Here is a 27,350-nt window from a genome sequence, read left to right as displayed (position 1 = left end):
TCAGAAGCTGATAGGGAAATAAAACCTATTTATAGAAAAAACCCAAAAGCTATCTGGAAACATAATGCAACTGCTGTCTTATATTTTGTATATATTAAACTTTCTAGCTACCTCCAATAAGTGTGAGATTTATATTAGTTGTGAAAAGATCAGTAATGGGAGGCAAATTAATGAGAAAACTGCTGTCACATTACAGCATACATTTTTAACAGAAGTTTTAAAATATTTGGACAAAATATCTATATATATTTTAAATGTGAATTATTTAACTGGTAAATGTAATTATCTAACTCTAAAGCAAAAATATAAAAGGACAAAAATGGATTTAATCAAAATATTCTGTCATTGCCATACATAAGCTACCAGAATATCTTTTCAACAAATGAAATTATTCTTTATTTTATGCTTTTAAAAATGCATTAGTGTAATTGCTCTGCAACAAATTACCTTCTGTGCTATAAGCGTGGCTACAACATCCCTCGCATGTACATCAATTGTGCATATTGTCATGATGTTCTGATGATCACCAGGGGTGAGTTCCCCTAACAGCATGTTTATAAGGGCATTCAGTTGAGCAATCTGCAAAATAATTATATTTCAATGGAGATATTACACTGTGGGGAAAAAAAACCTATTATATGTCAAGTGCTAAATGGAGCAGTTATAGAACCAAGACACATTTATTGGTGCTTTTAATCAAAGCAAATAACTTTTGCAAACTAATAATGGTGTTGTTTTCTTACAATTTTAATTTTACTCCTTAATAACAAAAATACACTTTTCTGCTGGTTCCTAGAACTTAATTTCAGAACAGATAAATACTAGTCTGATACTGCACTTGGAATGCCAGTCTGTAACTGCACACATGATAAAGCTACTGGAGATTTCAAGTATCACATGTAGACTTTAAAGCTCTGCTTCCAAACCAGTCACAATACACCACATGTTTACTACAGGAAATGCAGAGGCTGGGGAGGGGAGAGAAACAACTCTTTGGGGCCTGATTGCCTTGATCATGATGACTTCTTTGTGTCAGAGGAACATGAAAAGCAGGATCCCTGGACAGCTTCCTTTATCAGACTGCTATGTATTGCCCCATCCTGATGGGAATGGTGACTCTGAGGAGGTGGCCCAGAGTGCCTGTCTTCATGGCCCTGGAAGCCACTGGCAGCCACTATGAATTAGATTTATTCCAAGGCATCTGGACATCTTCATTTAAAAAGTGATTCTTCTGAACAAAAACAATAAAATATTTTTGGAATTTTTTTTTTTTTGGGGGGGTAGTGGGAGGGAAGGGGATGGGGACCCCAGAACAGTCCTGATTACACTTGCTATGAATTAACAGTAAGCACATATATGTTTTTTAAATGGTTGCAAGACAAATCTTTTTGACTCAGCCTACCAAATGTATTAAGGCACTGATTTTAAAAAGCTAATTCATGCAGAATCCCACCTTTGCAACAGGAATGTTTGCACTGATGAAAAAAACAAGATTTTAAAACACACACATCCTTAGTAGATGGATTCAGTGGAAAGTAGTGTAATTTTTTCTAGAGATCACTAGATTTTGCAATTTAAATTTTATAAACCACTAAGGTTTCACAGATTGGACTTACACCATAAGACTTATGTCTTTGCTTAAAATTACCATTTTTATATATTTTATACATTTTGTGCATAATAGGTTTGCATACCTACTAGTGATTGCATACTTTCAGATGATTTCCAGCCATTCTCCTACATCCTTGAAGATTTCAACATCCTCAGTACAGTCTCAATATTTATCATATCAATTGTTTTAACTGATTTTGTAGTTTGTTTTCACATGCTGTTGCAGCTTCAATTATTTTTTCCGCAAAAAAGTTGCAGAGCTGCTTCTAAATTCACCGTTATTCTACCTAATGTAAATACTATTTCCTCTAACATCTTAAGGAAGCAATTTATATGAAAATCATTACTAAGTGTGAATAACATCATAGGCTTTGTCATAGTGCTTGTGAAGATCTTCTTGCTAAACCTGTTTCCTGGCAAAATGTAAAACACACAGACCTGGAACCTGGGCAGGCCAGGTGACTACAGCTCAGCACCCTGGAGGACAGAACAACCTCTATCCTAACCCCAGGCTCTGAGCTACACAAGTTACACTGTGAAAGACCTCAGTCCTGTAAAACACACTGTGATCTGCCTGCTCAGAACACAGGTTTGTTATGAATAAAACCTTTGGTGTTCTGCTCTTTTCACCCAGTCTCCTTTGACTAAAAAGCTCTACTTCACACCTTATGTGAATTTGCAGAGACAGATGAAAATAACTCATTTTTTATGCTTGTCTTCAATTGTGCCTTTCTCCCCGAGCTCTAACAATAGGATATAAAAGCTTGTGAATCCAAGAGAGAGGATTTAATGGTGGTTTACCTTGAATGGAACCCATAGAGTTCCCTCAAAGGAGATAAGAGCTATAGAACAAAATACAGGGTAAAAATCACCAAACTTCATTTTCTCCCAGTATACTGTTTATGCAGTAACACAGCTCATACACTCTGCAATGTGCAGCACTGAATGAAGCTGTTTCCTACCAGCTTGAAGAGAATGATTTTGGTGGGCTACATCCAAAGACACAGCAGTGGCTTGCTCTTCATATTACTCAGTGATTGCATATAATTTGGCATCACTGAAACAATTGCAGCTCTGAAAAGGTTGAGCTCTGGGCTATTATGAAGGCTAAATTAACTCTCGTCACTTGAGCGAATGATCCATTCATACCAAGGTCAAAATCACTAGTTGAGCAGCACAGGCAAGATGACACTATAGCTGACTGACCTGCAGTTGCATATGGATAAGACTTTATTATTCTCAGGCAACCTGAATATTACTGAAAACATCAAATTAGTTACTTACTGCAGAAAAAAATTAAAATCTCTGTGAAAAAAGTAAAATCTAACCTATATGTCTTTCTCCTGCTCACTTTGTTCCTTGGGTTCAGTCAGAAGCATGAGTGCTGTGAGTAAGTGACTGAATTTGCTGAGGCAGGAATGAAAGTTCAGGAGGAAAATGAGGTGAAACTTTTCTTGGTTTTCTCTTGAAAACTCTTAAACTAGCCTGTAGATCAGGCACTTGAGTGCACTAGCAAGACAAGAGAACAGAGAAGAAAGGACACTAGCAGGTGCTAAAGGGAAACTAGGGTCTCCCAGAGAATACAATTTTCTTTTTCTCAAGGAAAAATGGTTGTCTTTTTATTAATTTTTCTTTCCTTCTCTATCCCTAATTTGAGCAGATCAAATATGAAATCTCCATGGCATAGAACAGTCCAATACTGTTTTTTCTGAAGCAAAATTAATAGTTGTAATAAAAAACTTGTTTCAGAACAAAACTTTTTTTAAATAGTTGTCCAAAAAGACAAAATATTTCAACTTTTCAATTACTATTAATCTCCAATTTTCAAGTCAATATTAATCTCTGCATCCGTCTGCACAGTTCTAAGTTCTGATGCTCCATGGCTCAGAGGAATGGAGGATCAGAAGAAGCATTCCCCAGGCAGCCCATATTTCACATGGCACGTTGCTGTGTGACTGCCTTGCATCCCATTATTGGCAGCAGTGGCTGAACTACAGGAAGACAACATGGTGTGTCATGGGATACACAGCCCAGCAGAGACTGAAGTTTCACTGGGGAGAAATGGGAAATAAAAATAACTAATTGCAGTTTCCAGTACAGGCCCAAGGGAATCACCAGCATGAACTGTGGAGCTACTTAGTTACTGGGACCTCTGCCTGATGCCACACTACAGTAATGACTCAGTCAAAAGCAGCTGCTATTTTTGATTGAAAAGATATGGTTTAATTTCCTTTACTTGACAGGAAATTTACCCAAAGCATCATTTTCCCACAGAAAATGTTAATGTCTTTCAGATTTATTTCATTTGTTTGGGGCTTTGCGGGGGGGGGGGGGATGGAATTTTGACTAATTATTTTTGATTATCCAAACTTCCTGCTCCTCTCAGGAGCCTAGGCTGCATGTCAGGCAATTCTGTCCAAAGCTCAGTACACACTTGTTCTGGCTCCTAAGCCTAGGTGGCTTTGGTTAGGCTGGCTCCTCAGATCTACTACATTATTTCATTTCCAGTGTGTGAGGATACTTTTAATTAGAAACATAAACCTTTACATTCAGAGATTTCTAATTCAGGTTCAACAACAATCTTTCCATCATCTTTACATAAAATTACACTTCAGTGAGCATCAAGGGGAGACAGAAAAGAATACAGACAATATCCATGCTTTGTACAATTAGCAAATGGTTCTGGGCTAACAGAATGGACAACAAAGATACCCATTTTCCCTTGAGTTCTCCTCAGTGCTGTCTAATTGGCTGTGACCTCAGGATCCACTGAGCTTCTCCTTTTAGATATAACAAATAATGTGGTCTGAACAGGGAGCCTAAGGTCTGTAGAATTATTTGCTTCATATCTTTCAATTCAGCAGAACATCAGGCAAGGAAATACACTGCTCAATAATCTGACATGTTCTTCGCAAAACACAGGGCACTGTAGAGTACATATAACCACTGTTTACACTGTTCTTATTGTCACCAAATTTTAAGTAACACTGTCAATAACTTAAGTACTTTAATCTGTTGATAGATGTTGAAGAAGCCTACATTTGGCTAAAAACAGTGACTAAAGAACACAACAATCTAGGATGAAAAGTTTCCCTGCTCTGAATGGTTACACTCAGAAATTATCTTCAGTAAAACAACTGCAGAGAGGAAGTGGGAATCATGAAGAAGTGGGACTCCCATCTTCCAAAGGGATCATAGAATCCTTCTGGTAACAGCTCTTTTTAGAACTATTTTTAGAACTACTATAGTAGGCTTGTTAGAAATATTAGTTGTTATTGAAAGAAATGAAACCAAAGCAGAACAAAATGGAGTCCAAAAGCGCCAACTCATTCTTCTGTTTTCTATACTGCAATCTTTCTATATTATCTTACTTTCTAAACAGGTGTTTGACATCATCAGAGGAAAGATGTTGTCAAAATAAAAGTACTTCCATTGTTTTAAGGTCACTGTCATTAGTATTTTTAAAGCATCATAAGCCTGAAGTTCTAATCTGCAAAACAGCTCTGTGCACCAGAACAATTCTTGTTTTGCTGAAATACAAGTTAAACATTTGAGCACATAGACACATCTGGTCACCCTTCAAAATAAGGAACAGTTGCTTCGATCTGTTACGTGCACATCTGAAGTATGAACACAACAAAATTACTTTGTTGATAAATGATTCACCAGTAAGGACATCTTTTCTCCAGATGGATTCACATTATTTTAATCACGATATTTTCCAACTCATTTATGCAAAATACTTTTGGTCTGCCAATTTCTGAGAAGTTCCTTGAACATTACATTGTCTTGATAATATACTAAGTTATAAACAGGATTCTAAATTAACTCATTGCATTGGTGACAGCAGACTTGTAACTAGAAATTGAGTGTTTGTTTCCAAGAAGGGCTAGACCAGCATTAAGAGCTCTGGCCAGGATTTAGGAGATTTGCTTTCACACAAGTTCTGAAAGTGTCATTTAAAAAAATCACAGAATTTTCAAGTTCTCAGGTGTACAATAGAGCTAGTAGCACTTTCCTATTCACAGAAGCTCATATAGGGGCAAGTAAATATATTTCTTATATTTAGAAAGATTAGGAGATATCAAGATATACAGTAGGAAAGCTTTTTCCATGGAAACCAAAAATAGTTTGTGTAAAATTCAGTAGGCAGTTTTTGTTCAAACAGTTGGTACTCCAAGAGTTACAAAGACTCCAAGAGTCAAACAGAAGCATATGATTGGCTCCCATTCAGTTTTCCCTCCCAAGAGATCTCACCCATTGTCTCACCAGCGTTTAGAAAGCACCCCAGCTACTGAGACATTCTTCAATTCCACTTTGAGGTTAACCCCATATTGTACAAACTATTTAAAAACTCGGTGACCTCATCCTTCTGCCCCAAACCAAAGTGAAATTTTCATTGATGGCTTTGCAACATTTGGAGAACTGATCAATGGTGTATTAAAGTTCCTTTAAGTCCCAAATACATGCAGAAATTTTTAAGACGGGAAGAATGAGAATTGTTACCTTCTACACTTGTTTCTTCTAAGTTCCTTCACCTCCTGATCATTCATATTCCCAAAACGTTGGGGGTTTATTTCATAGTTCAGTTTTTAAAGTAGGGTATGAATAGAGAGACATCTAACAGATTCTGGATTATTATGTGTCCAGATGGTATTTAATTTTTATAAGCCACACATAGGATGTTTACATTCACCATTGTGTGCATCCATCTCTTTCTACTGCCATTTCTCCTACTGCATTAGCTACACCTACGCATATGTGTTTATCTCACAGTTCTCTGTGCAGTTGAACAATGAAAAAGTCCTCTATGTGTTATTCACCTGACAAATTTTGCCTTAGAAATAAGGCACAAACATTTCAGGAATAAAGTTATCCAAAATTCTGCAAATCCAGAGCACAACAACTATTGTGCCCATAATTGCTGGGTTCTGAATTACGAGAAGTTTTAATTTCTTAAACTTCAGCTCTTTTCAGATGCTTAATCCTTGATTGAGAAGTGCATATCCCATGTTGCAGTGCTTTGAAAGGTCTTCATTTCTTACACAGCAGACCTTTGTGAACAAAATGACAGAAGCAGTAAAGAAGCAAGCAGGGTAGTGACTGCATCTTGGAATTTGACTTCTGAATCTTATGCGAAAGCCAGCTGGGTAATTTGCTGGTTATGGAAGAAAAAACAAACTCAGAGGGATATTTTCAGAAGTACTTTGAGATTTGGGAGTTCAATCCTGTAATACTTGTTTCCCCAATTTTTTTAATCCTTTAGTTCAAAAACCCTCTAATGAAGGGAATTTAACAAGCTACAGGCTCCTACATAATGCAGAGTACTCAGAACACGAGAGATTATTTCAAGTAGCGAAACACTGTTCATTAGGGAAATGATCACATTTGCAAATCTTCTGAGCTCCATCACCATGTGCTCATCATTTATTTGTTTCCATGGGGTTTTCATCCAATCTTTAATACTTGTCTATAAAATTTTAAAAAATAAACAAACAGCTCCTACTACATTCTAAGCAATGCCCATGGTTTCCACCTCATCAGCAGGTGAATATTTATGAATATGTATGGTATATAAATGCAACAATATAAGTTTCAACATTTAAAACCTACTGATGCTGAAAAGTAATTTGAGAGGATTTTCATCCGTTGTGCTAGAACTCTGTTTGTTATAGGGAAGGAATCTTTAACTTAATGGTTTGGGTTTTTTTGCCTGTTTTCAAAGTTAAAACACATTTCAAAAGTATTAATATTCACAACTAGGAATCAGTTCCCTTCTTTCTCAATGTCTTTTCAGTAGCATTAATTGATGAGAGGAGTGCAAGTAGGGAAAAAAGAAAAACTGAGTTTTAAACCTGATATAAGCAGGTATATCTCACAGTCATAAAATGTACTGGGTAAATTTGTCTCAACAAGCTCAACAAATTTCAATTAAGATAAATGCTTGATACTTAGGGAAACTAAAAGAAAAGTATACATTATTTACCTGCTATACTATAAGCAAGGACTCCAAATAAAACTGGATCTTTTAATGTAATTAATATTAATGGAAAAAATAAATCTAAAAAGTTCTCTCTTGAATTCCTCCAGAAAATATCACCTGGAATATGTATTCAGTATACAAGGCTGCATTACAGATACTCTAAATAACTCACTGTCTGGGTGCTCTACACTGGTATGAAGTGAGAATTTACCCCTGAGAAATTACTCCACTGTGCAAACAGCTCTAAGAGACACTCAAAGATGGTATATAATCACAAGTATCTTCCACATGTAAATCAGCGGACTAGAATGTAAAAAAAAGTCTACCTAACATGCAGAAACATATGTTTTTGCTTTGGGACTAATGATTCATTGAATTCAAAATTTCAAGGACAATCATGAGTATCAAAAATTCTCATTTACAAAAACAAGTTACCTGAAACAGTCTCATTTACACTGACTGCAATTCCATTGCAGTGGCAAAATCATTATGGTACAAGATACTAAAACAAATAGAATGTATTTAGAAATAAGCTTTACAAACAATTTGGCTTCTGTAAAATGGGTTCAAGCTTAAATCAACTTATATTTAAAAAAACAGAACAATGTTTTGCTCATGTAAAAATAAATAAATTTTAAAAATCAGGAAGATCTTTTGCTTCCTAATCTTGTCAGGCACTCTGTTTCATCAGAGCAGAAGGAGCTTTTCCTATTCTTCCACAACAATAACTTCATCTCTGAGGTAACTGTGCTCTCATGGACATTAAAATAAATTTTGTCCTCTTTTGGAGACTGAATGGCTTGTGTACAGCTGCAATTACCTCTGAGGAAAAGCTGATGAAAAGAGAAATCTGTGATGACCACTGAAAGGGACTCCTGTCATTCTGAACAAATACAAGTAAAGCTGGATGCCAGATTAGTGACTTAATCATAAAATATAAGTCAATAGACAGGATTCTGTTATAATCCATCCAAGGCCAGGTTTTCATAGTTCTTATGTTATAAAATAGGACTGCTGCAAAGGTTATTCTTCTAGGGGATTATTAAATGGCCATTTTGAAACCTTTCTTTAGGCTAAAGAAATATATAAGAAAACGAAAGACAGTTGTATAATTTCCTGAAAGACACCATGACAAACTTATCCCCACCAGGAACCATCTTATCCATCTGAATCCATAATAATGTGCATTTAGGTTTGGAACTCCTCCAACTTCAAATTGATTTGCTGAATTTCATAAAAAAAGTAGTGAAAAAACCACTTTTTTTCCTCCTTGACGACCTCTGAAACACATTTCAGCCTTGGGCACTTTTTAAAGCCATGCACAACAATTCAGAATAGAAAAAAAATGACAGACCCCATACTCCAGCAGTGCCAGTAAATACCATTGCAATAATGTTATCATTCACTGTCAGATACTGAAAAGGTACAAATTGAGGCAGACACTGTAGGTTCACATGGTACTGTGCGAGGCTTTTTCTTCTCACTACTCTTCCTAGCTTATTCGTGCAGACACCACTAATGCATTTCCATCCAAAGGAGGGTTATGGTAATGAACTACTAGTGCTTTTTCATGCAAGTGAATTAAACTAAGTCAGAACTCTAAGATTTCAGTTTGTAATATTGCTCAGTATACAGATAAAATAATTTAAAATTGTTCTTAGACCACTTGAGCAGAGTTCATAGGTTCAGAAAACTTGAGCAAAAACCCAAACAGCATTATTTCAAAGTTCCTTTCTCAAATACTCATTCTGAATATATGTGCTGAACATGAGGCATACCCAGAACCTGTTTTGCATGTGATATATCCCCATAACTCTGTGGTGTTTCCTGATTCTGACCATTTAAGAACTGAGCCTGGGAATTGAGCCATATACTTGTAGCAACACATGACAGTAGCATGCCCCTGGAAAACTGAATACTTTTTTCCTTTTTTTTTTTTTAATCACAGCTTATGTCTGTATTACTTTCTTGCTGATAAGCCATGGTTCTGTAGCTTTAGTGCTATAAACAACTAAGAACTCATCTAAAGCTTGCTTAACTAGGTTCATGCAATCATACAGGCACGGATTGTATTCATTTCTTTGAAATAAAAGTTGAAGAGCATGGAGTCAGACCATTAACTTGATTTCATCATTTTGTCCAATAAAAACCAGCAATTCTGCCCTGAAAATTTAAAGATTTGTCTGTGTGCTCCCCCACCAAGATTTTTATGCTCTCAATCAGTACTAGTGTAAAGGAGCTACAGTTCCAATAATGCATTTACAACTTGTGGGAATCCTTCAACAGTCAGGCCATGTCTTCAGAGTTCCATTGTATAAAAAGGTGCCTCTGGTCAATGCTACAGCCTGAGACCAAATAGAATTGCTTCCCAGTACCCATTGTCATGGTAAACTGGATTCTACACCTGGTGGAGCCCAGTCATTCTTAACATACAAAAAATATTAAAATTTAGAAAGCAGTGTATTTGATGCTAAAGAAGCGTCAGGAAAATCACTAAGATTCTAGAACCCTGTTCTATTTTTTTTCAATTAACTTGTCAATAGATTTACATTTTCAGATAATAAAAGACTTTTACACATTAAAAATTTCTCTGGATACCTATTCAAATTCAAATATTCCGCTCTGCTTCAAGGATTTCCTGTAGTTCCTGTAGTCTGAATCTTGATGCTAAGGAAATACTGACTCCCTTCACTTTACCTTTAGAGGTGGTAATAGATAAGGAAAAGCTTTTTTCTATTCAAAACATAAACACACGTGTTTTAATGTGCATCACATCACTTTGCGTAACTATTAATAAATTCAATGGAAAAAGGAAATAAACATATTAAATCCAGCTATTGGAATGGGACAGGAAGGGGTTCTACTCACATTTCATCACATCTTCAGATCTGGGTTTCATATACACAGACAAGCTTGGCGTGAAGCAATGAGGAAGAATAATGCACACAACTGTGTCTTGATCTGGATGCAGTGGCACCCAGAGAACTTTGACAGAACCACAGCTTCACTTGGGTTTTGAAGCAAAGTGTGACATGGACCAGTGGAACTTGACAGTGCTCTTTATCACTGACCCTTAGATTGAAATAAGTAAAAAGTTTATACTGACCAATACTTTTACCAGAAACAACAGCCAAGCTTTAGATGTGAAAGTGGTGTAAGACAACAATTAAATACACAACGCTTGCCTGCAAAAGCAGTAACACTTTCTGTACTGACCTTCGTCTCTCCCTGCTGTGTCTTCCCCTGAAATGCCTGTGGAGGTCAGTAATGCATAAAGCTAATAGGGGACTGTGAGTGCCTGGCCTCTGCAATGTACTGATGATAGGATTTTTTTCTCTGCTGAGGTCTGCTCACTGTCAACACTTCACAGAAAATTGCTGGACTCGTCAATTCTGCCACTATAGACAAATGTGTATGCATATATGGATTTAGACATATACCTGTAGTCTCACACACACACTTCTAAAATCATGAAGCCTGCAAATTAATATAAAAGCAAGGCAAAGCAGATAACCTCTCATCTGGACAGCTTGCTCTCCAGTCTAGCAACAGAAATGGCAGACAAGTGAGACTATTTCAAATACAGTAGGGGATAAGAGGAGGACATTTAAAGAAAATTATAAACATTTAGTAACTTGTTTGAGACAATTTTGTGTTGGGGGGTCCAAAGTGAGCTTTTCCCTTGTTCATTTGTTTAATTAGAGGTCAATAGCTGCATTTAGCCCTAAGGAAATGAACATCTAGGGCCTACTTGAATTACACAAGATATTAAGGGAAAATTTGAGAAAGTTATTCCTCTTTTGAATATTTTTTTGTTCATTCCTATCCACATAGCCAATTGTTATACTCAGTATGTCACACTTAGGTATCCACTTTGCTGCTAAACAGTGCAACGAATGAGACCATTGCTGAGTAAACCAGTCAAATGAGCTTCTTCCAGATAAATAAAGGAGCAAACCAATTTGTGTATTTAGCACTGGATGACAGATATAAGGCAGCAACACAAAAAGAGATATGTGTAGCCATAATGCAAATTAATATAATTTTATGCTGTTTTATTCTAAATAAAATGCTAAACACCACCTTTGTTCTCCAAGTGTATATGTATAATTTCATATCCTAAGTTGGTCATTCAAAAGCACTCAGATTAGGCTGAAAAGTTATCTATGCACAAATTTGAACAAACAACTCCTGTTCTCAAGTTTTTTTGTTCATGATTGGATCCTCATTAGGCACACAAATGCATGGATCTTTTGCATAAACAAAAGGATAAAAGTAAGTTTACAGCAGAATGTTAATAAACAGAGTCAAATCTGTACATAAATGTTAAGCTACCATTCAGCAGAAAATTTCTAGCTAAACTTTATGAAATCTGGGGGCACTTTATGTGAAAAAAGTTGCAGCAGCATAGCCATGTAGCTTGACATACCCCAGCTCTTGGGAACTCTGGACCCAATCCAAGCTATTACAGTTCTTTTCTATCTAGACATATCACAAAGTAACACAATAGACCTGGGTTCTGTTCTGCAGTGGCAGGCCATGACCAATTCCCTCTGAATTCAGAAGAAATGTCTGACAGCTAAGGAGTCAGGCTCCTGGATTACTAGCAACTGGTATCCTTATGGTATTTATTTTTCTTTTTCAACATTGCTGTTATCCATATGAAAGTGTAAAGTCATTCAGAATAATTTGACACTTTCTCTTAGCATTGCTTGTTAAGAGCTAAGCAGGTTAACGCTAAACAAGTGGTAGTAAAGCCTTCTTCAAGCAGGACTTAGGATGTTTTTTTGGAAATCACAAGAATGATGCGGCAAATTGAGATTCTTTTTATAAAGAGTTTTCTTCTATATGTTTCCATTACAGCTCTTGCATGCCTAAGCAAGGTGAAAATTACAATAAAACAACATGTACAAGACGAGTTGATGGTCTGAGACAGTCAGCACAGCTTCACTAATGACAAACTGTGCCTGACCAATATGGTGGTCTTCTATGAGGGAAGACAAAATGATGTTCTCCACCCAACCTTCTGTAAAGCCCATAACACAATCTCACAGAACATCCTTATCTCCAAATTGGAAATGGACATGGAAGTGAAGGGAGGGCTACTTGGTGGATACAGAATGGGCTGAATGGGCACAGAGGGTTATGGTCAGTGGCCCTACATTCATGTGGAGGCTGGTGACGAGCACTGTCCCTCAGGGCTCTCTCTTGAGACTGGTGGTTTTTAATATCTTTATCAATGGCACAGACAGGGAGATTGAGTGCAGCCTCAGCAAGTTCACAGATGACACAAAACTGAACGATTGTTCTGTACCAACCCCAAACCCCATAAAAACCCAAAATAAGGAAAAAAAAAAGGGAACCACATCACACATGTCACTATCTCTCTCCTTATTCTTATCAGTTTGGCAGTTACTGAGCCCCACATGCCCAAACAACACTCCATTGACAAGTCAAATGGAGGAGAATGCACAAATAAATAAATGACTTCCAACCTGAGACCAGAGTTCATAATCAGTCTGCAATCAGAATATATTTTAGAATCATTTCAATGTTTCATCAACTGAATTTTCAAAGAATACAGGTGGATTCTTCAATTAGTTTTTGATCATGGAAGAGAAAAAAATCCTCTTTTAAATTATTTATCAGCTGTTTTATTTGAGACTTGTGAATATTCCTCAATGCAGAGATCATGAGAACGGACATTCAAAATGCAGTGTACTCAGATTAGCCACACTTTCTCCAAAATATATGCCCAGCTGGGAAAGCTCTTTTTGTTACATTTTTTGTTGTCACAACGTGTAAGACTTGAGAATACACCTTGATAAGTAATGTTGATGCAATTTTTATTTTGACTGTAAATTCTGATTGGTACTCCAAGATATTGACAATGACAGATATATCGTAACAGTTCATAAAATCATGGTTATTCTTAACTTACCTATATCCTGGAAAAAACTTGAGTAACAAGCTTAAAGGGCACTTTTGTTTTAAAAATATTTCTAAAGCCATGCTGTTTCACCTGAAATATACAACTTACTTATTGAATTAGGGTTCCTTAGAAGTTAAGCAGGTAATTCATGGAGACTGTTCCTAAATTTTCTTTTGCTACTATTCATTAAATATGGTCAGTCTCTATGAGCCTTTAAGCACTCTTATTTCCTTTAAATTTACCTAAAACTTTATTAGAGTCAGTCAGTACTGCCTACATAAATTTAAAACATTCCCAGTGGACAAGAATAAAACATTTAAAATCTATATTTGATCTGACAACAGCATTATCATGTTTAAATTAGAAACAGATTAGACATAATTGAAGATAAAGAGGACACAAGCATCACTCCCATTCTGGTGGAGTGGGCTTTAAATTATCAGATTCATTCAGAATACATTACGTAGAAACATTGAATTGTTATCTTTAGACAGCCTTTTCTAAGAGTTTACAATTTCTCAGTTCAGTGAAGCCTGCCACCAGCTTGTTGTCAGAACAAGAAATGAAAAATCATTTGGTTCAGAGCACAGAACTGATCTCACCTCCAAAAGCACACACTTTGGACTGTAGAGGTACCACTTCATGCTTCGCATTGAAGTCAATCTTTCTAAGATTCTTCCACGTTTCAGGTAATTCCTAACCACGTAACAAGAAGATATTGTTTGTGAGTTTGCAGAGTCAATAACCCCCCCACACAAACACACATACTTTCATTCTCCCCAACTTTCCCTGCTTTTTCCCTTTTTTTTGAAAAATATCAGTTGAGTTTGTGTTAGTCCTTCCCTATTGTTCTTATGCATTGATAAAAATGGACTCTTTACACAGAGTAACTTGATAAATGCAGTTTATGGGAAAGATTAAAATTTCTTTACAACATCCTACATTTTCTAGTTAGAACATGTTTATGTATATTACATTTTGAAATAACCCTCAACAACACAAAAAATGCCTCAGTGATGCAACTCATGATAAAATAGTTTGATAAATACATTATTTTGATCCACCCATAAAAAAGGCACAAAAATAGTGACAACTGAATGTATTGGTAAGCCCCAAACACGTCAAGTAATTTGCTTAACCTGCTTAGCTCTTAATAAGGGTGTGCTTGAACCCAGTCTGGTCCATAAAAATAAAGCCATATTCCTTACATCCCTGTTAGACATCCCAAAGGCTCATCTGCTCTACAAGCTATACCTGTTGCTGACAAAAAGGCCAGCTACAAGTCTAGTTGAATATAAACATGGACTCATTCACAACAGTGTCATTAGACACAGTAATTTAAAGGCAAAGATACACAAATATAAATGTTTTTTCTTCTTTGATGTTGTTTCAAAAAAGTTACATGGGGCTTTTGCAAACATCCGTGTTTACTCTGAATCTCATTCAGCTTAATTCCACAATCCAGTGACACAGCTGAAGCTCATTTCCTCCCTGCAAGTCATACTGCTCAGAAAGGTTTCCTATCACTATTTGAAGAAAGTGGTTAGAAGTTTAATAAACACTAGCAATCCTCTGACGATGTATAAATATTGACAATCTGACAATGAAATACCTGTGTATAAATTATACTTTAAAATGGATATTTCCATGCAGGTGAAGTTTATTTTTCAGCTGCATTAAGATGCATGGCAGATTAGAAATGAATAGTAAAGAAATTATTGGGAAAGATTCCCCGTTTTCATATGCGGTGTAAGTTTTTACATTTCCTGCAAATGATGCTAGGGAAAAAATAACTACAGAACCACATTTAGTCACTCGGAAAAATCAGGTTGATAGCAAAACTCTGATTCATAAAGAAAGAAGTGTTCTACCCGCTGAAAAAATCAAACATTATAGTGGTGCTATTTTTACTGCTTCAATTTTTTGGTCTGCCAACACTTCTCTAATTAAAGTTACATTAAAGAGCACGGTTCAAATTTTCAAGAGGTTACCTCCAATTCACATGCACCATTTCTTTACCTCTATGTGCAAACAGGCACGTACTCATCATGGAGCAGCAAGGGCTGGCTGCTTCCCAAGGGAATGTGAGCCAGGAGCAGAAAGTTAACCCAGCAGACAGCACCCTCATCAACCAAGGGCCCAGTCCCAGAGGCCCTTAAGCATGGCAGCAGTGCCAGGTGTTGGTAACTGGGTTCATCAATAGCCCCAGACACAGCCAGCAGTGAAACAGGTGCTGGGTTCCACCAGCAAGTATAGCCAAGAGTGGTAAGAGAGACAGAGGTAAGGCAAGTAAGAGCCAGCCACTGGGGTCCATCCAGGAGAGCACACCTGGAGCACAGGTCCAGGGCCAGGGGACCCTCCCAGGGGGCAGGGCTGACGGGAGCCTGCAAGCCAGGAACACCCTGTACCACAGAGAAAGTGAGGCCACAGGGATGAGCTTCTGTGGAGTCCCCTGGGTGTGGGGAGGAGCCACCAAGGACATTTTTAGTGCACTCAGGACACTGATAGTTTGCACACCTCCAAAGTGATTAAGCCGCTAATTACCTGACCTTCCTGCACAAAAAAAGGGGTTTCCTAATCCTGCAAGGTTAAGATTGTAGAGTTTTACAGTAAAGGGATTTAACCCGCCTCAGGTTATGCACAGAAAAACCTTTAAATTTGGGTACAAAGGTAAATTGAGACATTTTCAGTATTGGTTTGCAAAATCAAAATCATATGCTACTTGTGAGTTTTTTAGCTCAGATCATCTAGAAAAAGAATTTCCATTTAACCAGAAATGCTCATGCTTCAAAAATTATTTTTGTTCCAGCAGGGCAGTAGACAGAATCAACCTTTCAACAGATTTTATATAAAACTTGTATATCTTAAAATGCAGCCGTGGATTTCCCCATGTTTCATGCAGTGATCTGGAATATAAGAGAGCACCAAAACCAAGGTTCTGCTGTAAATCATGTAGTGGATTAAGTCCACTGTATCTCACATGCTGTGCTGAACCCCCTGACCAAGAATTTTCATCTATTTGAGCCATGCGTTTCCTCTGTATCCCTAAGCTTGCTCTTAGCCCCAAGAGTTAGAGGGAAGCAAATACAACATTTTTTACTGCATTTCAGGATTATTGGATATTAGTCCCAAAGAAAAAGAAAAAAAAATACGAACAAGAGATTTTAGACAAGACCACAAATATAGTAGAATTATTTATATTTCATTAATAGGCACAGAAAATGGAAGCAAAGGAACCTCTGCAAGGATGGAAATACCTGTTCTTTAGAATATGGAAAGTCTCATGAACATTTTGGACCCTCAAAATTTTAATAAAATTCTAGCTTCCCTTTACTAAGAAATTGTCCACTGCGCAGGAACTGCTTCATACATCCAATTTTATCATCAGTCCATAGACTATCACTCTTTGTTAAAGTGTTGTTCCAGAACATAGTGACCAAGTCCCTTTTCCTCACAGCTACTTGACTTATTTCTTCCAGGGTATCCCTCTGATCTATATAATGCTAAATTAACATCCAAAAATGAAGAAGTAGTAGAAGCAAAGATTAAATTCGAGAAAGAAAAGACATGCTTAAAGCTAAGTCACATGCCAAGACCCAAGATATTGCACTGATGGCAATGACAATTATAACTTGTCAGTTAGCAGCAGGTTTCCTGTCTGCTTCCTGAAACAACTTAATAGGAAATGACTGCTTGGATTCATGTTTCTCAAGTATTATATGTTTCATGCATCACACTATGAATAAAAATTCAAAGTACCTACCATCATCAGCTAGAGAAGAAACAGTGCACTTGTTATTACTCACATCCTCCAACATGTTGATTTGACTTACAGCACTTGCTAGTGAGATGAACTGTGATTCAGATCCTTATGACCATCAGTGTCACTTTCCACTAGAGATCAAAAAAAATGCAATATTGTGTCCAACTTTGTCCTTTGTTTCCTTTTCACTATTTTACAGTGTAACAAATTTATATTTAATCTAATTTTGCCTGTGTAAACTGTGATATTTTGATATATTTATTTATTGATATTTGTTTCCATCACATATTAAAAAAAAACTGCAAAAGGAAGAAATTGCACAAAGACTTTTACACGTCCTGCTAGTCTGGCAAAAATACTCTTGCACAAAAACTTGCATTTACATTGAATTTCTAGCAAAACTGTTTCACTGTGATTCATAAAGCACTTTTGTCAGCTGAGGACATAACCTCACAGCTTATAGAGAAGGAAATTATTCCAGATACATAGCTCACCTGTACTTGCAGATCTGGGAGCAGACACAATATCAGGTGTCCTGGTGAGAAGTAGTAACCAATAAAGCAAATATTCAACCTATAACCACAAAGAAACAAGCAGTTCTTGAGAAATGCCTGGCCTGGAATATGTAGAAGTCATTTGACACCAAATGCTCAGTAAAACAGGCACTGTAAAGCCAAAGACTGCCTATGCACAATGCACAAGTGAAAGTAGAAGGCAAATTTGTGAACCAGCTTTGAAGAGAGTTCAGCTGCAGATTTCAGTGTGTATTAAGAAGGCACTCTCAATTGGTCAAGTGAACCAGAAGAAGTTAAAAAGAAGTTAGCCATTATAATTTAAAAAATATGTGCTGGTAGCTGATGGAAATGACTGGATACATTCATAAAACAAGAGAAGCAGAGGTTAAGGAGAGTAGAATATGACAGCTCACTGAGAACAGATGGGAAAAGTCCTCACAGCCTCTCTTGAGGTATTAGCCTTCTTGGCATAAGCCATTGGATAGGGTGAGTCAGCTGGGAAAAAAAACCCTACATGCAAGTGCCTAGAGGAAAGGTCAATTGTGACACTTGGAAAAAAAAAAAAAAAAAAGGGAAAAGTAGCAAAAATAAGAATAACTGAAAAGGGTCTTTTCCAAAGTATTTAACAATCTGTCTACAGATGATGCAGTATCATAACTGTTTTTCATTAGTCTTCCCATAATATCACAGAAATTGCCATTGACATTAAAGTCCAAAGAAATTTTAAAAAATATTTCATTGCTATTAAGAAAAAGCTACACTTCAAATAAAGGACTGGATTTAAATGTTACCTCAGTGTTTTCATTCAGATACTGAAGAAAACACTTGATAGCTTTGAACAGCCCATCTACAATCATGTGTTCTATGTATTCAGTGTAGAGTTTCCATTCATCAGAAAGAGGATCTGTCTGAAGCAAATACTGATTGTCCTGGAAGGAGTAATTTAGAGAATCAGTAACAGGGGTTTAGAATTGCTCTTCCCAGTGTGTATTTCTTATTACAGCTAAGTGAGTCCAGGAATAAAGAAACTCTCACTTTGATGAAGAAAAGCATTCCCGCTATTTACAACGTAATTACCTTTTCATTGTAACTTTTACAAGTACATCTGGAACTAGTTACAGAAAACTATCTCCCTTTAGAGTTAGATTTGCATCAGCAAGTGCAAATGTTTGAAAACAGTTCTCACTTTTACTTAGTCCTGACTTTCCTAAAAGTATTTACACCTATTTATTGACAACACCTACTCCCAGAACAAAATATTTACTGGATCTACTATCATGTAGACTATGTGGCAAATCTTTTCCACTGTTTCCTGAATTGTACTTCATAGGGGTTTTTTAATCAATGGATAGAAGAAAGGATTTGTGCCATTTTTTCATGACATAAAAAGTGTTTGACTCACTCTATACAACATCCAGTTTCACATTATGCTTGAATATTCTGATTCCCTCACTCACCTTTTAAGCAAGTTCTCCCTGCCTGTTCATTATGCTCACAAAGATCTGCATTCTGCCAAATCAGAGGCAGACATCAGTTGTTTGTCAAAACTCTCCAAATCATGTATTCTACTTGCTTTGCAGCACGGTCTTCCACAGCTTCTGGCACAGATTTTAAATGCAGTTAAATTTGCAGTATAAGAATTATACTTATTCTTATAAGAATTATCTTATTCTTTCTAAGGTTATCAGAAATATCTTTAAACAGATTCCTTCCTTCTTTGCTCAGTCTGTTCTGTACCAAACCTGAATTTACCTGTTATGCTCCAATAAACCACTAATCTTTTCACTTGGGAAGAGAATGACAATCAAATTTGCTCAGTCTTCTACTTTTAAAAACACCTAATGCCAGGTTCTCAGTGGATTCAACCTTCTTACTATGTTATATCAGTTGAGTCTGCATCCTATTTACATTAGTAGACAACCTGGCTTCTAATGTAAACAGAAAGTTCCAGGATAGTTTATAAAACTGAAGATTTCTCACTCTCCCTACGGTGGGCCAAAACAGGACAAGTTTGTCTTACTGAAGTTCCTCTTTTGTCTTTCTATCATAGATTCTGTGTGAAGTACTCAGATTTTAGTTCACTGACAATGCAGCCAAATGTAGAAATCTGAAGGGACATTACCCTGTTTTGAAACTGGATATCAGCCAGTTCATATTATATATTATTGTCATATTATTATAACAATTGTTATATATTATATGACAATCTGTTTTGACCCTAGGAAACCCTTTTATACTGGCCGTCCATACGCAAACTAGAATTATTTTAACTAATGTCAATCCAACATAGGAATTTCGATTAAAAAGGTTCTACCTAAATTGTACAGAGAAATCCAATATGCATCTGCCTGGTACATGAGATGTCATTTCCAACAGCAGGAGGAAGTCACATTATATAATTTTTTTCTTTGTTTCTACAGGGGAAATTCTCACTACTCACCCCAGTTATGACAGTAGTTTTGTAAAAACACATTTCTGAGAACTGGACTAAAATCAACCATGAATTTTATTTCAGTCCCTAAAAAACATTCTGCTCAGCCTAATAGTGGAACTTTCGCCATCCTTTACTAGGCTTATAAAGCACATCAGTTTAATCCCATAAATTTCCTGGTTGGAGGAACTAGTTCTATCCATGCATTTAATAAATGAATGCATTAGAGGTGTCCTGTATCTAGCAGAGGTACATTTCACAAAGTCACGGAATCACAGACTACACTAAGTTAGAAAGAACCAATCTGGACCATTGAATCCAATCCTTGGCCTTGCACAGGACATTTCCAAGGGTCACATCATGTGCCTGAGAATGCTATGCAAGTACTTCTTGAGCTCTGTCAGGCTTGGTTCTGTGACCACTTCCCAGGGGAGCCTGTTCCAGTGCCTGGCCACCCTTTGGGTGAAGAACCTTTCCCTGGTATCCAACCTAAACCTCCCCTGACACCACTTCATGCCATTCCCTTGGGTCCTGTCACTACAGAGAAGAGATCAGTGCTGCCCCTCCTTATCCCCTCACAAGAAGTCATGACTGTAGTGAGGTCTCCCCTGAGTCTGAGGCTGAAAGACCAAGTGACCTCAGCTGCTCCTCACACAGCTTCTCCTCAAAGCTCTTCACCATCTTTACATGCTTCTTTGGACACTTCTCTATAGTTTTAATGCCTTATATTGTGGTGGCCAAAACTGCACATAATATTCAAGGTGAGGCTGCCCCAGAGCAGAGCAGAGCGAGCCAATCCCTCCCTTGCCCAGCTGTGATGCTGTGCCTGCTGCCCCCCAGGACACAGCTGGCCCTCCTGGCTGCCAGGGCTGCTGACTCACATTCAACTCACCAGTGACCAGGACCCCCAGGTCCCTCTCTGTGGCACTGCTCTCCAGCACCTCATTCCCCGGTCTGTCCGTACATCCAGGCTTGCCCAATCCCAGGTGCAGAACCTGGCATTTTCCCTTGCTGAACTTTATATGGTTGGTGTTGCCCAGCCCTCTAATTTGGTGAGGGCTCTCTGCAGTCCCTTCCTGACTTCATGAAGTCAACAGCTCCTCTCAGTTTTGCATCATCTGTGAACTTGCTTAGTATCACTTCCAGCCTGCATCCAAGGCATTTGTGAGGATGTTGAGGAGCACAGGGCTGAGGATGGAACCCTGTGGAATCCTGTGAGTGACTGGACACACAGCCTGATGTCACTCAATTCACTATAACCCTTTTCTGCCCAAACTGGGAGCCAGATGCTCACCCACTACAATGACATGTTTATCCAGCTGTGGGCTGGACATTTGGTCCTGAATGATCCTGTGAGAGACAGTACCAACAGCTTCACTGAAATCCATGAAGATTACATCAACTGGCTTCCCTTGATCAGCTAGGTGGGTTACTGTGTCAAAAGGAAATCGGGTTTGATAAGCAAGACCTTCCAGTCATGAAGCTCTGCTGGCTGTGACCAGTGACTGCATTGTCTTTCAGATGTTTTTCAATACCTCCCAGAATAATCTTCTCCATAACTTTACCAGGCACTGAAGCGACACTAACAGGCCTATAATTTCCAGGGTCCTATTTCTTGCCCTTCTTGAAAACTGAGACAATGTTTGCCAGCTTCCAGTCAGCTGGGACCTTTCCAAATTCCCAAGATTACTCAAAAATCATCGAGAGGAGTTTTGCAATGACATCAGCCAGCTCCTTGAGGATTCTTGGATGAATCACATCAGGCCCACATCAGGATCCAGCTGGGGCATCATATCCTGCACAATTTCAGGGTTTACTGGGAGTTAGTTGATTACTCTTGCAGTCATGGTCCTCCACTCAGGACACTGAGGCCCCCTTGGTCCGTCATTTGTGTTGAAGACAAAGAATGCATTAAACACCTCTGCCAGGTCCCTTTTTGTGAGGTGACCAATCTCATCCTGTAATGGGATGATGTTATTTCCACACTGTATTTTGCCATTAATATATATGAAAAAAATATTTTTATTGTCCCCCACAGTTTGGCCAGCTTCAATTCCAATTGGGCTTTGGCCACACAAATTCTGAGCAATACTTACAGATGTGCTGAAAATGTCTTCCATGTCTGAGAAGACTCTTGTAATTCATAAGACCATTTTAAACTGTTTGCAGTCACTGGTGTGTTTTCATAAGATGTATTACATCCATTCCTTAACTTAAACAAAAATACTTATGATAAGAGATTTACACTTTATGATCATATAAACTGCACATAAAATGCCAAATCCACTCTCAGTGACTAAAGTAACAGCTTCATATCCAAAATCTCTGTCTCTGGGCAAAACCACAAGGGCTTCCTGAAACAAGTTACATTGGGTGACAGAGGAGTTTCAGGTGCTGCACAGAGATGCTTTCATTCCCACCTTTGTGAAACAGCCTAGAAAGATGGAGCTTATGCTAGCTTCAGGCAAGTCTAGTTACTGTTCAGGAATCCCAGGGGCTTTTCTGACTGTAGAAGGGGGATCCTTTGGCAAAACTTCAGCAGTAAACATGAATGACACTAAAACAGTTATAACTGTTTATAACTGTTTATAACAGGGCTATAAACACAAATGAAGACACTGTTGTATAGTCATGAGGATCATGAAGAGGAGAGATTTGTCAGACCTCGGTGTGGTTTGTCACCTTGCAGATCTGGACACTTTAAGAGCATTGTGAAATCTAATTTCTGCTGCAGCTGCCAAGATAGCCATATGCTCCTTCTTTATATTTTTCTTAAAGAGAAAATGTATCTTCAAATTTTGTTGCAGAAATTTTCCTCCTCTTCCATGTGATCCCTACAGAAATTACAGAAATTAGGAGGAAAAAAATTCAATGAGGAGTATACTTACAAGTATGATTCAATGCTCATTGAACAGATTATAAAAATCAAAAAGCATCCTATGAGAACCTTATGAGTACATTTCCATATTTTTCGTGCACGTCAAAGTATACCTTTAATTGCTTATATAAAGATGTGCAGATCTGAGCTTTTAGAGACAGGAAATAGAACCAAAATGTCATGGGCTACGTCAGCTTTCTTCTACATCTATGCAATTTCTGCTGTAATTATTTTCTATTGGGATTCTAAAGAACTGGATAAAGCCTGTCAACTTTTTGTCTAAAGTTTAAGTGTTTTGCTTTCACTGAATTTCATCAGAAGGTAATTTGGTTGTGAAGGAAAAAAAAAAGAATTCTAAGCATCTGCATGTTCATTTTAAAGTGGAAGTTTAATATAATTTGAATTTCAATGAAATAAGATGAGAAAGTGTTCAGATTTCAAGTATTTTTAAATTTCTCATGAACATTTCAGAGCCTCCAAAACTTGTGTTTTGGTTCATAAGAGCATCTGCTTTTTAAAAATCTCCCAGTTTCCTGCTACTATTACTGCACTGTCAAGCTCCTTTTTATAGTATCCCCTTTTTAAAATCCTAATTCAGGGAGAAGTGATCTTCCATACTCATGAGTGTCTCATTTCCACACAAGCAATACACATCATTACAAACTTGATCAGTAAAGAGAGAATCAAAAAATTTCCATGGCCTACATTTTGGCCAGAAGGATTGGCGAAATACAACAAATTCTCTGAATGGTACAATAAGTCTCAAAAGGAACTAAATCATTAAATTCCCATGAAATCTGCTTGTAATCAAGCTAAAAATACTGTGGAAAAACTGCTTGTCTCATGATTTCTTCAATAATTCTAATTTTGGCTTTTGTTTGAAAGCCACAAGTGCCTAACCTAACCTGAAAATGTACGGAAATGTTCCAAACGCCATGGCAGCATTTTGAGAATATCAGCAAAAAACAGCTGCAGGTTTATTTTGATTTCAGTTCAGCCTTCTCCTAAGTTGTTTGACTAATTTCAGTATATGTGGAAATCCGTTCCCTTACTTTCTGTTTACTTTAGAAACAGTTATTACTTTGAAAACAGAGAACATACAAAATTTCATCTCTTATGTCCTAGCAATTTCAGGCTTAAAAATGAAGACACAGCTCCAAGCATCTTAATACTTCTTTGAAGGAGCAAAGATTTTTAATTTCTATCACCGGGGTGTGAAAATGAACAGAAAAAAATTCGCTCTTCTTGTTATCATATAATAGGTACATAATATGTACTTGTAGAACAGTAAGATTACTGAAAACACTGCACAGGAGAAGAAAAAAAGAGGCCTTGGAACGATGCTTCTATAAAAATACAGCATGTGCCCAATGAGAAAGGAGAAATCAGTAGGTATAATCCAGAAAACAGGCAAAGAAAATTAATGTGTTCCTGATTGCATACAGAATATAGAAGACCATTGAAAATTCCTATCTAATTACTTCAAACTTATTTCAAACCCCAGTTGAAATATAATATTTTTCTTTAGAGAAAAAATATATTGAACTATAATAATGAATGTATATTAGATTAATTAATTTAATAAATAATAAAATATAAGGAAATTAATAATTCTAAAAAGAATAATTAGATTAAGAAGAGGTTGGAGATTTTTCCTACTTTCTGCTTTTGATTCTCAAACAATTCTTTGTAGCAGGTAATTTATTCATTAAACATTGACAGAATAGAAAAATTGGGATAAAAGCTAGAATGGGTGGCAGGCCTTTCCAGTAGATTACTAAATACCAGCAGAAAATAAATAAATTTGCAGAAAATTCACTGAACAATAAATGAAGAATTGCAATTTTATTCTAAAACATTTTACTCTAAAACCTGTGTTTTCCCCAGATGTTATTCTGGTAAAATAACAGAATAATCTGCTAATTAATTGTAGGGTTTTGGGGGGGCTTTTTTCTGTTTGTTCATTTGTGGTTTTTCTTTTTGTTTTGTTTTGTTTTGTGGCTTTTTTGGGGTTTGGGGTGTTTTGTTTGTTTTGGGTTTTTGTTTGTTTGAGGGGGAGTTTGGTGTTAGTGGTGGTTTGGATTGGGTTTTTTTTTTTTTGCTTGGAAAGTAAATTAGAAATGGCATCAGGAAATATACATAGAATCCTGGTTCACAATTACCTTTATTGTCTCTTCAAATGCAAGATTAACATTTTGTGTGAATAGTAATGGTGTTGAGGAAGAGATTATTAAGAACTGAATGATGGGAACTAGTTTAATAAAGCTATGAAAAATTAAATATAGAAAAATAAAATAATGGAAAAATATAGGTACCTTTAGAATGAATAGAAAACATTATCACTAAAGAAATATAACTATATATAAATATATTAGTAGATAGGAAAATAATATCTGTCTTATTTCTGTGACTAATTATTAGAGTAAACCTTATCTTTCCTCGTTTTGTAGGAGTGTTCTGAGAGGCAGTTAAGAATGGTGACTGGAACAGCTGCTGAAAGACCCATATCTAATGCTACTGGAAATCAGACCAGACAACATGCCCAAGAAATACTTCTTAAGAAGGCATGAAGTACTTGCATTTCCAAAACGACACAGGACACTGGAATAGCAAACATTAAACATGAAGAAATAGTCTGACACAGCATTGTGAGACCGCTTCTGCAGCCTTGCAAGTGGCACTGGCCAGGAATTGATGCTTCTTAGACATTACCCTCTGCAGCTTTCAGCTACCCAAGAAGTTAGTGGTACAAAGCTCTAAGGAAACCATTCTGGCAGACTACATGAAAACAGCTGTCCTGAAGCACTGGACAAACATCTGTCACAGGTTCTCCACCTATCCAAATAATGGACTGAGATGAGAAATTATTTTTTTTTCTCTGATCTGGTTGTACTTTCAGTTAACATTGCTTTGGAAAAAGCCCCTGTGCTATAGGGGGCATTTCTGGAACTATTGTGAACTGCCTGTTGAACCTGAGACAGTCTGGTTTTTCAATGTCCAAAATAAGTCTTCACAAGAATAAGGCCACATAATGGCCCAGGTTAAAAGGGACCTTACTGAACATCTAGTTCCAACCTTGCCTTGAGCAGGAATGCCCTATGTAAATGTAGTCATAATTATTCCCATGACACTGTGGGAAATAGCACTGAAGCTACCACTTCTGCAGATGTCAAGCCTGCAAAAGGCAAATTGCAGATGCCTAGTGGACAAATTCAATAAATAAAACCAAAAAGTTTATAGTGTGATTTTATATAATTTTTCCCAATAACATGTTTGCTGCATTTGAATATGTATTACCAGCAGCAGTCTCAGTTTATGGCAGTTTGTGGTTAAATACCCCATAAAAGCTAACTCACTTGCTCCATTTTGAACTCACTACACTCATGCTGACAGCCCAAATTACAGTATTTTATTATATTGCATCTTTACTGTGTATTTTATTTATCTCTGTTGTACCTTCTAGTATTTGGCATCTATTCAAAACCTTTACCTGTGTTCTCCTGCTGCTCTGGGGGCTTTTGTAGCTTCTTTTGCTTTTTACTCAGAGCATTATCTTTTACTTTCACACACTACAAAGTTCATTAGTTTAGAGAGCTTATGCAATCTCTCAATGACACCAAATCCCATTTGTTCATCTGATTTGCTACACAGCTGCAAAGACGGCCTGTGTATTAAATCACCAATTGTGACCACCTGTAAAACACTGCTTGTAAATATGCTATTCAAGGCATAAAGCCAGCTTAATGTAGCAGTTAAATTTTTAAATGAAATGTCACAAAAACGTGTAAGCAATTCATAATTCAACTGGTTTGTGTACTGCCCATTTACTGTTTGTTAAAATTCATGTCTTGATTTTTTATGTCTCTTCATAGGTTCTGCTAACAGAGCATCCATAAAAATTGAAACTTTTCATGGGGCATCTAAGTTTAATCCCTGCTGCAACAGCTACATTGACTTCATTTTTTCTGAATTTCTTTGAAAGATGTTTTTGTTAGATCTAAAAAGTTCTAAGAATGCCTTCATTTGGCAATACAATCCACTGTGTAGCTCTACAGAGTAAGTACTTTGTCTTCTATTAACTTTGGTTTTCCTCTAGTATGAAACTATGGCCCAGTCTCACCATAAACATAAAATAACGTTCTTCTATTCAACAGTTGCATGGGTATGAACAGTCAGTGACCTTTGTTTAGTGACATTTAACTTTATCATTCTTCCAACCTATTGCAAAACCTTACCC

General features: G+C 37.0%; 1 long non-coding RNA gene across 1 annotated transcript; it reads right to left on the bottom strand.

The window, feature by feature from the left end:
- Window positions 1-437: 437 nt before the first annotated feature.
- Window positions 438-17,917, bottom strand: LOC107207323. The gene is made up of 4 exons (XR_004498367.1): window positions 17,784-17,917; window positions 17,290-17,420; window positions 14,129-14,222; window positions 438-579 (listed from the first exon to the last, which is right to left on the bottom strand). It is a non-coding gene; the product is annotated as an uncharacterized LOC107207323 (long non-coding RNA).
- Between the last annotated feature and the right edge of the window lie 9,433 nt (window positions 17,918-27,350).

The sequence above is a fragment of the Parus major genome, chromosome 7 (assembly GCF_001522545.3).
Source record: "Parus major isolate Abel chromosome 7, Parus_major1.1, whole genome shotgun sequence".
Taxonomy (NCBI): domain Eukaryota; kingdom Metazoa; phylum Chordata; class Aves; order Passeriformes; family Paridae; genus Parus; species Parus major.
This window is presented reverse-complemented; position numbering and strand designations above follow the sequence as displayed.